Source organism: Balaenoptera borealis (assembly GCF_965194805.1).
Source record: "Balaenoptera borealis genome assembly, chromosome: 4".
NCBI classification, from domain to species: Eukaryota; Metazoa; Chordata; class Mammalia; order Artiodactyla; family Balaenopteridae; genus Balaenoptera; species Balaenoptera borealis.
The window spans coordinates 60,164,712-60,181,741 of NC_138861.1; the positions used below are offsets into that span (position 1 = coordinate 60,164,712).

The following is a 17,030-nucleotide window of genomic DNA, read 5'->3' on the forward strand; positions in this document are numbered from 1 at the left end:
TAATGATAGTGAAGATGATCCAGGGCCTCGGAATAAGAATGGAGGCAAAGATTGAGAAGATGCAAGAAATGATTAACAAAGACCTAGAAGAATTAAAGAACAAACAAACAGAGATGACCAATACAATAACTGAAATGAAAACTACACTAGAAGGAATCAATAGCAGAATAACTGAGGCAGAAGAACGGATAAGTGACCTGGAAGACAGAATGGTGGAATTCACTGCTGCGGAACAGACTAAAGAAAAAAGAATGAAAAGAAATGAAGACAGCCTAAGAGACCTCTGGGACAACATTAAACGCAACAACATTCGCATTATAGGGGTCCCAGAAGGAGAAGAGAGAGAGAAAGGACCAGAGAAAATATTTGGAGAGATTATAGTCGAAAACTTCCCTAACATGGGAAAGGAAATAGCCACCCAAGTCCAGGAAGCGCAGAGAGTCCCATACAGAATAAACCCAAGGAGAAACACGCCGAGACACATAGTAATCAAAGTGGCAAAAATTAAAGACAAAGAAAAATTATTGAAAGCAGCAAGGGAAAAACGACAAATAACATACAAGGGAACTCCCATAAGGTTAACAGCTGATTTCTCAGCAGAAACTCTGCAAGCCAGAAGGGAGTGTGGCATGATATACTTAAAGTGATGAAAGGGAAGAACCTACAACCAAGATTACTCTACCCAGCAAGGATCTCATTCACATTCGATGGAGAAATCAAAAGCTTTACAGACAAGCAAAAGCTAAGAGAATTCAGCATCACCAAACCAGCTCTACAACAAATGCTAAAGGAACTTCTCTAAGTGGGAAACACAAGAGAAGAAAAGAACCTACAAAAACAAACCCAAAACAATTAAGAAAATGGTCATAGGAACATACATATCGATAATTACCTTAAACGTGAATGGATTAAATGCCCCAACCAAAAGACATAGACTGGCTGAATGGATACAAAAACAAGACCCATATATATGCTGTCTACAAGAGACCCACTTTAGACCTAGGGACACATACAGACTGAAAGTGAGGGGATGGAAAATGATATTCCATGCAAATGGAAATCAAAAGAAAGCTGGAGTAGCTATACTCATATCAGATAAAATAGACTTTAAAATAAAGAATGTTACAAGAGACAAGGAAGGACACTACATAATGATCCAGGGATCAATCCATGAAGAAGATATAACAATTATACATATATATGCACCCAACATAGGAGGACCTCAATACATAAGGCAACTGCTAACAGCTATAAAAGAGGAAATCGACAGTACCACAATAATAGTGGGGGACTTTAACACCTCACTTACACCAATGGACAGACCATCCAAAATGAAAATAAATAAGGAAACAGAAGCTTTAAATGACACAATAGACCAGATAGATTTAATTGATATATATAGGACATTCCATCCAAAAACAGCAGATTACACGTTCTTCTCAAGTGCGCACGGAACATTCTCCAGGATAGATCACATCTTGGGTCACAAATCAAGCCTCAGTAAATTTAAGAAAATTGAAATCATATCAAGCATCTTTTCTGACCACAACGCTATGAGATTAGAAATGAATTACAGGGAAAAAAGCGTAAAAAAGACAAACACATGGAGGCTAAACAATACGTTACTAAATAACCAAGAGATCACTGAAGAAATCAAAGAGGAAATAAAAAAAAACCTAGAGACAAATGACAATGAAAACACGACGACCCAAAACCTATGGGATGCAGCAAAAGCGGTTCTAAGAGGGAAGTTTATAGCTATACAAGCCTACCTAAAGAAACAAGAAAAATCTCAAGTAAACAATCTAACCTTACACCTAAAGAAACTAGAGAAAGAAGAACAAACAAAACCCAAAGTTAGCAGAAGGAAAGAAATCATAAAGATCAGAGCAGAAATAAATGAAATAGAAACAAAGAAAACAACAGCAAAGATCAATAAAACTAAAAGTTGGTTCTTTGAGAAGATAAACAAAATTGATAAGCCATTAGCTTATTAAGACTCATTAAGAAAAAGAGGGAGAGGACTCAAATCAATAAAATCAGAAATGAAAAAGGAGAAGTTACAACAGACACCGCAGAAATACAAAGCATCCTAAGAGACTACTACAAGCAACTTTATGCCAATAAAATGGACAACCTGGAAGAAATGGACAAATTCTTAGAAAGGTATAACCTTCCAAGACTGAACCAGGAAGAAACAGAAAATATGAACAGACCAATCACAAGTAATGAAATTGAAACTGTGATTAAAAATCTTCCAACAAACAAAAGTCCAGGACCAGATGGCTTCACAGGTGAATTCTATCAAACATTTAGAGAAGAGCTAACACCCATCCTTCTTAAACTCTTCCAAAAAATTGCAGAGGAAGGAACACTCCCAAACTCATTCTATGAGGCCACCATCACCCTGATACCAAAACCAGACAAAGACACTACAAAAAAAGAAAATTACAGACCAATATCACTGATGAATATAGATGCAAAAATCCTCAACAAAATACTAGCAAACAGAATCCAACAACACGTTAAAAGGATCATACACCACGATCAAGTGGGATTTATCCCAGAGATGCAAGGATTCTTCAATATACGCAAATCAATCAATGTGATACACCATATTAACAAATTGAAGAATAAAAACCATAGGATCATCTCAATAGATGCAGAAAAAGCTTTTGACAAAATTCAACACCCATTTATGATAAAAACTCTCCAGAAAGTGGGCATAGAGGGAACCTACCTCAACATAATAAAGGCCATATATGACAAACCCACAGCAAACATCATTCTCAATGGTGAAAAACTGAAAGCATTTCCTCTAAGATCAGGAAGAAGACAAGGATGTCCACTCTCACCACTATTATTCAACATAGTTCTGGAAGTCCTAGCCACGGCAATCAGAGAAGAAAAAGAAATAAAAGGAATACAAATTGGAAAAGAAGAAGTAAAACTGTCACTGTTTGCGGATGACATGATACTATACATAGAGAATCCTAAAACTGCCACCAGAAAACTGCTAGAGCTAATTAATGAATACGGTAAAGTTGCAGGATACAAAATTAATGCACAGAAATCTCCTGCATTCCTATACACTAATGATGAAAAATCTGAAAGAGAAATTATGGAAACACTCCCATTTACCATTGCAACAAAAAGAATAAAATACCTAGGAATAAACCTACCTAGGGAGACAAAAGACCTGTATGCAGAAAACTATAAGACACTGATGAAAGAAATTAAAGATGATACCAACAGATGGAGAGATATACCATGTTCTTGGATTGGAAGAATCAACATTGTGAAAATGACTATACTACCCAAAGCAATCTACAGATTCAATGCAATCCCTATCAAATTACCAATGGCATTTTTTATGGAGCTAGAACAAATCATCTTAAAATTTGTATGGAGACACAAAAGACCCCGAATAGCCAAAGCAGTCTTGAGGCAAAAAAATGGAGCTGGAGGAATCAGACTCCCTGACTTCAGACTATACTACAAAGCTACAGTAATCAAGACAATATGGTACTGGCACAAAAACAGAAACATAGATCAATGGAACAAGATAGAAAGCCCAGAGGTTAACCCACGCACCTATGGTCAACTAATCTATGACAAAGGAGGCAAAGATATACAATGGAGAAAAGACAGTCTCTTCAATAAGTGGTGCTGGGAAAACTGGACAGCTACATGTAAAAGAATGAAATTAGAATACTCCCTAACACCATACACAAAAATAAACTCAAAATGGATTAGAGACCTAAATATAAGACTGGACACTATAAAACTCTTAGAGGAAAACATAGGAAGAACACTCTTTGACATAAATCACAGCAAGATCTTTTTGGATCCACCTCCTAGAGTAATGGAAATAAAAACAAAAATAAACAAGTGGGACCTAATGAAACTTCAAAGCTTTTGCACAGCAAAGGAAACCATAAACAAGACGAAAAGACAACCCTCAGAATGGGAGAAAATATTTGCAAGTGAATCAACGGACAAAGGATTAATCTCCAAAATATATAAACAGCTCATTCAGCTCAATATCAAAGAAACAAACACCCCAATCCAAAAATGGGCAGAAGACCTAAATAGACATTTCTCCAAAGAAGACATACAGACGGCCACGAAGCACATGAAAAGATGCTCAACATCACTAATTATTAGAGAAATGCAAATCAAAACTACAATGAGGTATCACCTCACTCCTGTTAGAATGGGCATCATCAGAAAATCTACAAACAACAAATGCTGGAGAGGGTGTGGAGAAAAGGGAACCCTCTTGCACTGTTGGTGGGAATGTAAATTGATACAGCCACTATGGAGAACAATATGGAGGTTCCTTAAAAAACTAAAAATAGAATTACCATATGACCCAGCAATCCCACTACTGGGCATATACCCAGAGAAAACCGTAATTCAAAAAGACACATGCACCCGAATGTTCATTGCAGCACTATTTACAATAGCCAGGTCATGGAAGCAACCTAAATGCCCATCAACAGATGAATGGATAAAGAAGTCGTTGTACATATATACAATGGAATATTACTCAGCCATAAAAAGGAACGAAATTGAGTCATGTTGAGACGTGGATGGATCTAGAGACTGTCATACAGAGTGAAGTAAGTCAGAAAGAGAAAAACAAATATCGTATATTAATGCATGTGTGTGGAACCTAGAAAAATGGTACAGATGAGCCAGTTTGCAGGGCAGAAGTTGAGACATGTATACACTGATGTGTATAAAACTGATGCCTAATAAGAACCTGCAGTATAAAAAAACAAACAAAACAACTAATACTAAACTTTCATTGGGTTATTTGTATGGAAATATGTTAATATAAATGTTTCATACATTACATGAAATTTCTAAAAATCCTATATTTGTATTTGTATGGAAATATGTATGGAAATATGTTAATATAAATGTTTCAGACATTACATGAAATTTCTAAAAATCTTATATTTGTATTTGTATGGAAATATGTATGGAAATATGTTAATATAAATGTTTCAGACATTACATGAAATTTCTAAAAATCTTATATGTTCTGGTATAATGTTATAAGTAATAATCCTAGTTATTACTTTAAAATGTATATCTCAGAAATAACTAATTTTCTTGTCAACTGCATTATTATGAACTTTCATCAAATCTTTAACCGTGGTCATTTTTAAGTCTTTTGTCATTTACAGACAGTTCTGGGTGTACTCTGATGATTTTGCAAATATGTTCCTATAAAAGGGTTTCATCTTCAAGAAATTCATGGAAAAGACTCTGACAAGTACAGGTTTCTGGTAACTGACTGCTGAACTGAATGAATAAGCATTTTCAGAACTCTAATGAAAAACTGATGAACTCATAAAAGTGCTAACAAAAGACCAAGATGAAAAAAAAATTAATTACATGGGACTGAGTGAACTGATGAGGATGAGTATAATTTTTGTGACTTTCTGTCTGAATTTAAAAAAAAAACAAAATCCCACAAGGACTCAGAGGCAAAGAATATACAAATCAATTTTCACTGCAAAGTAAAGGAGCTGTTACAGTGGAGGATTACTGGACTGAATGTCAATATTATGACATAGTATGAGTGTGTTTCATGTTTGGTAATTGCAATCATTGTTGCTTTTGTTGTGGTCATCCATGTACAATGCTTGGTGTCAGTCTATTTATCTCTTGTAAAAATAAAATACAGTGTGTGTGTGTGGAAAAAAAAAAAAAAAGAATTTACTACACGTCTAGCACTGTTCTAGTACTTTACACGTATTAACTCATACAATCTTCACCAAACACTGTAAGCGTATTTTTATGAGGTAGAAACTAATATTATTTACATTTTTATAAATGAGAAAACCGAGAAAATACAAAAAGCCCATTAATTTGTCCAAGGTCATAAAACTATATGAGTCAGAATTCAAATTTATTTAGTTCAGCTCTAGTGGCCAAGCTCCTAGTCACTTCACTACACAGCCTCCGCCCTGAGCAGAAAGGAAAGGAACCACTGGAGTTCACAGTTGTAAAATCAGAGCTGAGAAACACTATGTTTTCACTTTGGTCAGCAGAATAGCATTTCTGGGATTATCATCCTGACTCTTTCAGGAGGCCAGTGTGGGATCTTGGATGACACTTCTTTTTCCTTAGGGATAAAGTCTGCCTATAGATCTCACCTGGAACACACTGGTCGTACTAATAAGACAGCATCTGACAGAAAACACATGTGTCTCTAACACAAAAAGGACATTTTCAGCTTTAAGTTTTACCTCTTGTAAAATAATCAAGAGCTAATTTCCCCAGATCTTAAAACAATACTGTACTCTCTTGGCTCCTGAATTCCATCTACTATAAGTTTTCTGTTTCAACTTCAGCTGTTTTTTCTTTGTTTAAATAACTTTAGATATAGTTACAGAGTACTCAGATCTAAGCCTTCTTTTCATGCTTAAAATGGGCCAGACTTTAATCTGGTATCTGGTCAAGACCTGGCTGGTTTGATTTGCTGTTTATCAGTCTTTCAGTTACCTTCCAAACATCTTGGGTCACTAGGTGGATTACAACTAAGGAATATGGTTTCACGTTTAGTTACTCAAATACCGTTTCAATTTCACTCCTTTTAAACATCTCAATCTATCTCTTTTGTGAGAAAGAGTATTAGGAAGGACTTACTGAATCTTGACCACCATTGTCTCTAGATAGTTAAAAGATCTGCCCCTGGTTTCAGCCAAAAATTATTGAACTGAAATCATGGATTCATTCCTTTAATATAGACAATATATAAATGAGCAAATATATATATAATAAAAAGTTTGCATAGAAATAAGTGCTATGAAGAAAAAAGCACAGAGTAAGTAAACAGAGTAATAGCATAGGTGCTACTTTGTTAAGGTGGTCAGGGACAGCCTGGGGAGGTAACATTTGAACAGAAACCAGAAGGAAGTGAGGAAATAATTATGTAAATAACTTCCAAAAAGAGCATTCTAGGCCGAAGGAAAACCAAAGGCAAAGATCCTGACACGTGAGCATGTATGACATGTTCTAGGAAAGCAAAATGCAGGTGTGGCTTGGAGGGCAGTGATGAAGGTAAGAATGGTAAAAAATGAGTAAGGAGAGGCAGCCCAGATAGGATCACGTAAGATCTTGCATATCGTAGTAAGGAATTTGGATGTTACTCTGGTGTTTTATCGTTTTGAGTGTTATGGGAAGCCGCAGATGATTGAGACACACCAGTTAGAAAACAGACTGCACGCGGGAGATGGGACAAGGGGGGAGGCGGGAAACTGTTTTGTAAATTTTATAGTGTGAGATAACGAGTGTCTGAACTAAGGTCTTATTAGTGAAGATGGTGAGATCATGGGTATATTTGACACAGACTGTTAATGGATAAGACATGGAGTGTGAGAGAGAGAAGTCAAGGATGGCCTGAGCAACTGGGTGAATTGATGGCACCATTTACTAAGACAGGGAAGACTAAGGGAGTAAAATTAAGAGTGAAGGTTTGTATATGGTAATTTTGAGATGCCTACTGACCATCCAAGTGGAGTTGTCAAGTGGACAGTGGTTATATGGGTCCAGAGTAAGAGGTGACACAGGCGGTGTTTAAAGCTATGAGGCCGGACAAGATTGACTAGGGAATGACTCTGGAACAGGAAGTGAAGCCCTGGGCTCATTCCCATGCTTTGAGTAGTCTTCCTCAGTTACCCTCACTGCATTACATTCTTCTGTGGAGCTTCCTAAAAAATACTGATACTCAGATCCAACTCATGAAGACTCTGATATGATTGTTCTGTGTTGGGCTTAGGTGGTTACATTTTTTTAAAGTCCTCAGATGATTACAGTGGACAGCTAAGTTTGAGAAACACTGGTTTAGAATTTGGGAAGAAGAGAATGACTCAAAAACTGAGAATGAGAAGAAACGTCCAAGTGAGATCAGAGAAATGCATGTCAATGGTAGCTTTGATCTATGCTAAACAATAAGAGAAACAACCCTATAAAATATGGCCATTTCATTAAATTAAAAAGCATGTTATAAATATTACTCAGTCCATTACATAGTTCCCTGCTTATAAGGAATTTTAGGAGAAAATATTTTTTGGTCTTAATATCAGAAAATGTTTTATTTATCCTGAGCATGTGTTTCTTTTTTTTTAATCTTTATTGGAGTGTAGTTGATTTACAAAGTTGTAGTTATAGTTTCAGGTGTACAGCAAAGTGAATCAATTATACACATACATATACCTACTCTTTTTTTTTAGATTCTTTTCCCATATAGGCCATTATAGACTACTGAGTAGAGTTCCCTGTGCTAGCAGGTTCTTACTAGTTATCTATTTTATACATGGTAGTGTGTATATGTCAGTCCCAATCTCCCAATTTATCCCTCCCCACCTTATCCCCTGGTAACCATAAGTTTGTTTTCTACATCCGTGACTCTATTTCTGTTTTGTAGCATGTGTTTATTTTTAATCCTAAAGATACTTACTTCGGTAACTAGTCATCTTTTTTTCCTGCCTAAAAGCTCACAGGATGAAATTAGTAACCCTATCACAGGAAGTATAGTTTAGACTCAATTAAATAAATGCACCAAACACATACTCAGTGCTCTTGGCAGGGGAAAATATCCATGAAGATTTAATGATATGCCTATTTTTAATAGTAGCTTTATTCTTGGCTCCATTTTAGTTCCAGGCCTTGCTTCCCCTTTTTCTTAACTATTCCTCATTTACATTGTGCTTCATATATTGTTGTGGACCACCTTAAATACTTTTTAGAATAAATGCACTATAATAGCTTATATGAACTGAACACTGAGTTCTAGGGAAATGCAGGAACAGAGTGTGCACTCGGGCAATATGATAGAGAGCCTATTCTCATTAACACTAGGCTCTCCTGCTCCAGCAGTCAATCTTCACCCATCAAGACTGCAACTATGGTGTGAACAAGTTGCCAGTTATAAATGAAAATATTGTCTTTGGAGTCTTATATTTCTAGGATTATTCTCCTATTAATAGGGATAAAATGTGTTAAATCATCCACATGAATCAATTCCCAGGTGACCAAATTCCTCATGGTACCAAACTGCCAGGTCAGGGTTGATGGTAGTATTCCTGACTATGAAACAGATTTTATGTATATATATATATATATATATATATATATATACACATAACGAACTAAATTTTAAAGCAATCAGACCCTCCCAAATCTTAGCCAAAATGAGGTAGTCAGCTCAGTCATGGGATAAGGGGCATGAGCCAAAGTATTGCCCTTTCCTTTCTAGTTGTTTTGGCTGGGAGATGTATGTATGAGGTCTATTTGTTAAAGCTTTATATAATTTTTACATTTATTTTCTTCTTTCCAAGATTAACAGATGAAAAGAAACTCAGGAATCTTATTACAAAGTCTTATTCTGCAAACTTGCTTAAAAGACCATAGACTAAGGCTAAATAAGTATTCTCAAGGTTCTGAATTCATTCTCTGTGTGGAAAAAGGCTAGACCTCTGGGGTATATTAGTACAAATTTAGCAAATATATAGATACAAATATGACAACTATAAATACAAATATATATACACACACACACACACATATATATATGTGTGTGTGTGTGTGTGTATATATATATATATATATATATATATATATATATATATATATATATATATATATATATATATATATATATATATATATATAATAGTTTTAGGGGGGATAAAAACAACTTCCAGGGTGAAATACTAAAGACTTTTACTCTCTCAGAGATTCACAGTACTTACTATATTAAAGGTTATATTATATTACTATATTCACAGTCAAGATATACGTTTGATTTTGTTTAACCCAGATTTCCCAGACTTAATTTGACTAATTTTTGTCCCTTAAAAAAAAACTACACCCATTTAGAGAAACACACTCTGCAGGGTGTGGGCCATCTCAGGAGGTGAGAGGCCCCGAAATATGGGGTGGTTAGTTTTTATGGCCCGGGTAATTTCATAGGCTAATGAGTGGGAGGATTATTCCAACTATTTCCGGGAAGGGGTGGAGATTTCCAGAAATTGGGCCACCTCCCACTTTTTGGCCTTTTTGGCTGGCCTCAGAACCATTTAAAATCTTGTGGTACATCCGTGCTCTTAAGAATACAGCTTATGAATAGCTGTATTAAAACTTTCATGAGGGCTTCCCTGGTGGCGCAGTGGTTGAGAATCTGCCTGCCAATTCAGGGGACATGGGTTCGAGCCCTCGTCTGGGAAAATCCCACATGCCACGGAGCAACTAGGCCCATGAGCCACAACTACTGAGCGTACGTGTCTGGAGCCTCTGCTCCGCAATAAGAGAGGCCGTGATAGTGAGAAGCCCACGCACCGCGATGAAGAGTGGCCCCCGCTTGCCGCAACTAGAGAAAGCCCTCTCACAGAAACAAAGACCCAACACAGCCAAAAATAAAAATAAATTAATTAATTAATAAAAAAAAAACTTTCATGATACTCTTGGTCTACAAATAAAGAGAATTTATTCATTCATTTACTGAACAAAGACTTTTTGGAGAGCTATTACGTTAGATGCTGGAAATAAAATGGGAAGATAAAGAGATATGGTTTTTGCTCTGTGGAGTTAATAGTGAGTATGATGAAAATTAATCAGATAATGACACAAATAAATGACAATCACAAACTGATAAATGTTGTGAAGGAAAAGTTCTTCAATGTGTCTATGGTGGTGTGCGTGAGGGGGTGGGAGAGATTTTAAAAGAAGAAGCCTACTTGAGGAAGTTCTATCTGATATACTTACTACATATGTATAATAACACTGCTTGGCATTGACTTGATGTTTTTTAAATCATCAAATCATCATTTACCATTATGGTATGAATTATTTATTTTGTACAGAGTGAACTTTTTTCTTCTAGAGATTTTAGAAATTTTTAATAACTTCAAGTAGAATATATTTTTATTTTTGTCTGTGAGGTGGGATTTTTTAGTTTGAAGTGAAGAGTAGTGACAGAAGGTAGACAATAAAAACATTCCATTGCAATAGTACAAAAGATAGGCATAAAAAGGTATAACATTCATGTATAACTGTAGTCAGAAATCATCCATTCCTTCCTACAACCAAGCTTTTTATTATAGAAAGCTCTCCTCCTTTGCAGCATTTTGCACAATTATAATGATTAATCATTCATACCTAATTGTTTGATGACTGTCTTTCCTACTAAACTGTAAGCTCAAGAGGACAGGGCAATATCTGATTTATTCACCATCATATTCCCATGCTTAGTGACAAAGAAATCAGCTCCTCTATAAGAAGGCAGCACTACGTGTCAGCAGCTCAAGAAAAAAAAAAAAAGTCTAAACAAAATGATAGATTTTAAATGTTTTACTGGAAAAATGCTGTGACCTCTTTCAATTAATGCTGTCAGCAATAACTTTCCTTCCCTTCCCAGTATCCTTAGGTCTCCTCTCCCCTTCCTGATGGTCACGAGGCATTCTCCTCTCCTGTGATCTGATCCTTGGGTGAAGGGGAGTCATAAGTTATACTTTTATATAAATGCCTATAATGTTAAAATATGAAGGAGTTAGTTTATAGTAAGTACCTAGCTACTTCTGTTCCCTCCTCCCCACTATATAGGGATTTTATTTTTCCATAAATGGCAGTATTTTATTTTAAATCCCTAGCCTGCAGTCTTATTTTCTACAATACAGGCACACAGGAAACACTAAATAAACTGTTATTGATTCACTGACTAGTTGCATTATTACATGCCAAGCCCTGTGCTAAATTTCAGAGATACAAAAAGCCTAAGACAAAATATTTGTCATTGAGCAGTTCATATTTACTATGTGTGTGTAGAAAAGGGGACCAGGTAGACAATCAATATGCAACAGGATTAGTATTGTGATGGCAGCACATATAACATGTAAAAGTTAGATTTGGTGCACATCTTGAAAGATGGGCTGGAGGTGAGAGGAAAGCAGGCGAGTGATGGGAAACAGCATTCCCTGCAGAGGGAACAGGGTATGTAATGGAAAGGAGGCCTGGAAGAGATGGTGTGTTTGGGGAACAATGTGCAGTTCTATGAAGCTTCAGCATAAGGTACCAGGGGGAACTCGATGGGATGAATGGCTGAAAAGGCTGGTGGAGCAGAAATGAATATCCTTACAAGTGATGCTTTGAATAATCGGGCTTATAGACATCAGAAAAGGGATGCTTTGTGCTGATAATTATGAAAAAAAAAAAAAAGCCTGGTACTTTGAGGTCATGAGGAAAGAGGGAAAATGAAAGGGAAAATAAAAAGATTTGGACTTCACTTTATATTTTAAATAGTGTTTAATGTTATTTTCAACAGGGCAACTAATAGTTCCAGCTGCCTGATGGGAGAATATGTGACATTTTTCCAAGTACAGTGCTTTCCAGATACTAGCTGGCTGAATTTCAGAGATGTGGAAAATGAAACAGTACTCCTACTATTCAACTTAGAAAATGAGACTACAACAAGCATTTGTTCTTTTCTATTGCTTTCCACTATGCAAACTCAAAGCTGTAATTCAGTAAAGTTTAGTCAACACAGAGGCGTCATAAAACATAATATCCCCAATATCTTACCACGAGTACTTTTACTTTAGGAGTAGTGGAATGGGAGGAGCAAAGACTATAAATGCCTGCCGTCCCCCTGCCCCCGTTTGACAATGGTTCATTCCACAGCGGCAGCAAAAGTCCCACTCCATTCTACTGGCAACAAGACTAAGATTCTCCATCCGGGAGGCGTGATTGCTTTGCGCGACTCCTCTCTCCTGGGTGTTACTTTCTGGCTCCTCTCTTTGAAACTTGAGAGCACCTGGTCCAACCTGGCACTGGGTTGAGCTTAATCACACATAACCACTCATATCACACTGCACTGCCTGGGACATCCATTCCTGTTTTACTACCTGAAGGCCCCTCCTGTAGGTGAGAGAGAATGCTCCCAGGCTGGCAAAAATGTTCATTTTCACAACTGGAGCCGATTTTCACAAAGGAAAGGCATCACACTGACAAAATATCTTGTGGTTTTCCATTTAGATAGGATGTCCCCTTGAATGAAAAATACCTGATATATACAAGTTGCAGCAGGTGGGCAGCTTGAGTGCAAAAGCTGAACACCAATGCGGAAGCTGTGCTTTGAGAAACACAGTGTCCTGAAGATGCAGTCTGTCATCTTCTGGAAACAGGGGGGCAAGCCTTTTTCACCCCTGTACCACACCCCCACCCCAGTGTTTCACAGAGGATACGTACTGAATGCCTATTACCTGAATGAAGTCAAGAGTATCCCAAAGGACTCTAAGCAAAATCAGCTAGCTGCTGACTCTTCCAAAATGCTCTTTTAAAAAGTCCCAGCAACCAGTGCCACTGCAATAGTACCCCAACCTTTTAGCTAAAAGGAGAAGCATATTGTGGCCATTTAGGGGGATCTATTTAGATGACATGCCCTATGTAAGAATATAAAATAGGCAGAAAGGAATTTACTCTAAAAGAATTTGAAAAAAAATCAGACTATATATTCCTTTGGTTATAATTAATACACATAATGCCTGGTCATTATGGCACTTTGTTATCTTAAAGGAAAAAAAAAAAAAAGTTTCAGAGGGGCTTCCCTGGTGGCGCAGTGGTTGAGAATCTGCCTCCAATGCAGGGGACACGGGCTCGAGCCCTGGTCTGGGAGGATCCTACATGCCGCAGAGCAACTAGGCCCGTGAGCCACAACTACTGAGCCTGCGCGTCTGGAGCCTGTGCTCCACAACAAGAGAGGCCGCGATGAAGAGTGGCCCCCGCTCGCCGCAACTAGAGAAAGCCCTCGCACAGAAACGAAGACCCAACACAGCCAAAAATAAAAATAAATTAATTAAAAAACTGTTTCAGAGAAATTGGAGAACTCTGTTTTACTCCATCAGGGTAAGCTAAACATAAAGACATTTTGCTAAAGCCAATAGTATTCAGTTTTCATTCTGAATACTGGAAGGTTAACTTACCTGGGTAGGTTACTACATACAAAGACGTTAAAAGAATACCAGTGAATTATAGGTGATCACAATGATATTCAAACATCCTAACAAGTAGTGGGGCTCATGAGAAGAGACTCCACTGTCAATCTCTTTATGTTTCCTCAATTAACCAAGGGCTTCCCTTAGCAAATTGAATGCTTTCTTAGGGATGCTGAATTTTATTTTGTGCCACTAAATATTTATCATTTCAATCACCCATACCTGCATATCATGCCCCCTCTGTACCCTGTCCCCCCACCCTACCACCACCAAGACTATAAGCTCTTGGAAGACAGGAACTATCTCTCACTCTCTATAAAGTACATAGTGGCTTGAATGTCATGTCATCTTTAAAGCCTCCTGTGATGACATGTCCTCAGCAGAAGGTTATCTCCCTGCAGCATCCTGCTGTGTTGAGTATCAGTACTAATTCTTTACCTCAAGATTTTAGCACATTCTCAGTCCTCTAAATATTTCAAGCCCTTGAAGAATTAAAAGAAGTTCTTTCTCACAAAACAGCCGGGATCCATGTCCTAAATAATCAAGACTAAAAGCCAGCCCTGTGTAGACACATATTAATCAAGCTAAATTACAGTATCGCCATTTTTCTTCTAGTGCAATTATCTTTGGCTTTAAGACACAAATGAATCATTAGGGCTCTGAGTCTTTTCTGGCAAAGAAGTACCGTGTGAGCCGAACGCTCAACACTCTCAGTGTCATCAGAACAAGTGCTATAGATATGAATTTGCCCAGTTAATCCTCCTTCATTATCTCCATTAGCTAACAATGCACATGTAGTCACTGCACATCGTTACTGCTCTAGCAGACATGGACATTTGAAATATTAACTTTCCCACAGACTGCAAACCTTCAGTAAGCAGCTCTCAACAATTCATTATATTAATCATATATGTCACCATACTCCTATTAAATATGCATGAGATTAATAAACACCACCCATGTTGCGAACTATCCAACATCATTTTTAATACAATTTATTACCTTTTGGATACCGTAATTGTAATGGCACCTGGATGCCACTATAATAACTGTAAATTTAACCACCTGGCGTTAAAGTAACCAGTACTATATCTAATTCCAATTTTATTCAATTTCTAACATGCATTCAAGTGAAAATATTTTGTAACACAAAGTATAAAATATTTATAAAGCAAATGTGTTTTATGACATAGGAATATCTAATTTAAAATTGCATAAATAAATAAGAGGTAAATTAACTTTCTTAGACTTAGGTATTTTATAGACAAATAATTCAAAATTGAAATTTATCAAGAAAATAGCACACAATATATTAATATCCACAAGAAAAAGTGCAATGTAAAGTATAATTTGGAATATTATGATGTCATATTTATAATCTAATATTTTATTAACTTTATAAATTCTGTTTATGCAAATTATTACAACAAAGACTAGATTTGGTCCAAATAAAAGCAAATATAAAACCTACCAGAAAAAGAAAATACAATTTCAAATGAAGGTGAAAAATACATCATTGACCTTGGATTATGTTATTCTAAACGTTTTAGTTAGTATGGCCACAGATTATTAATTTAAGCATAATAATGGAAATAACAGTAATGGTCACAGTTCACACGTACCAAGGGCTTACTTAACTTACTGTGTCAGGCACTGTGAACACTGCTTTACATTCAAGTCTCATTCAATTTTCATAATAACCCAATGAAGGAGATATTAATACTATCTGCACTTTACAAATGAGGGAAGTGGAGACTTACACAGATTAAATGACTTATCCAAGGATACCGGGCTTGGCAGGGGAGGGGTCTGACTTCAAGTCTATCCTCCTAACCAGACAGTCAGCACCCAGCTCCCAGCTTTGTACACCACTTCCTTGAATGGCCTTGGGTAAGTCACTGAAGTCTCTAAAGCTCATTTCCTTTAGCTGCAAGATGTGAATATGAATATATTCCAGAATTACTGAGAACAAAATAAGATAGTTCATGAGAAAGTGCTGTGCAATTAATAGAGCTGCATAATGCTGCTTGTTATGTTATTGATGAGATAAGAAAATAATATGTTGAAAATGAAGAAAAAACTGCCTATTTTGGCTCTTGGTCAAAATCTTCCAACAAAAATGGTACACCTAGGTAAACTTTCCTGGTTGTTTTACCTTGCTTAACAGAAAATCTTAAATAAATGTAAATATGAATCAATATCTTTGTTATACCCTAAGAGGTAGATGAGCATTAACAGATTAAGTTAGAAGTGAATAGTTAAGCTAGAGATGCAACTTTGTAGATGGTTACCATGAAAACTATGTTGATACTACCAGATTTGGCCTTTCAAAGAGCTCTTCAAAACTAAGGCTTTTTAAAGTTACTTTGAGTCACTATCAGGCCCTAGTTTACTATGATCCACATACACATTTCGATTTGTTGCGATATTTAAGTCCTTAAGTCCAGGCAGGAAAAAACAATTCAAACTCTAATAATTTATCTTTTTAGATAAGTGATATGTTATCATTGGGCTTCTTTTTCCTTAGGGCTTTGTGGCTTAAAAAAATATCTCATATGCATTACATCAACCAAGATCATAAAATTAGTACAGTTGACCCTTGAACAACACGGAGGTTTGGGACACCCACCCTCTGCACAGTCGAAAATCCACCTGTAACTTTACAGTCAGCCCCTGGATTTATGATTCCACATCCATTCATTCAACTAACCACATATTATATAGTACTGTAGTATGTATTTAGTGAAAAAAAAAATCTATGTATATGTGGACTTGCGCAGTTCAAACCCGTGTTGTTCAACAGTCAACTGTATTTGAAAATTTAAGATCAGGAAACTGGAGTTCACCAAGGTTAATAATGGTAAAAAAAACCACCCAAACTTATATCTGTACATTGGTGGTGTGTTTTAGGGGCATGGTGTGTATGGGTATACAGATATCTATCAACTTGTGATTTTTATGCATCTAGTATATATCTAGCCTTTCTACCCTTCTTAATGTCTATATCTTTAATGATATAAA

General features: G+C 36.5%; 1 protein-coding gene and 1 long non-coding RNA gene across 12 annotated transcripts in view; one reads left to right on the plus strand and one right to left on the minus strand.

Annotated features, from left to right (window-relative positions):
• The window catches only part of LOC309627955, a 166,729-nt gene extending 150,967 nt beyond the window's left edge, over positions 1-15,762 (plus strand). For all 3 annotated transcript variants that reach the window (XR_014244052.1, XR_014244053.1, XR_014244054.1), the window contains one exon: positions 10,172-15,762. This is a non-coding gene — a long non-coding RNA (uncharacterized lncRNA). The remainder of the gene's footprint in view (positions 1-10,171) is intronic.
• Positions 1-17,030, minus strand: part of MTHFD2L (methylenetetrahydrofolate dehydrogenase (NADP+ dependent) 2 like) — a 145,643-nt gene that overhangs the window by 81,417 nt on the left and 47,196 nt on the right. The gene's annotated exons all lie outside the window — the stretch shown is intronic.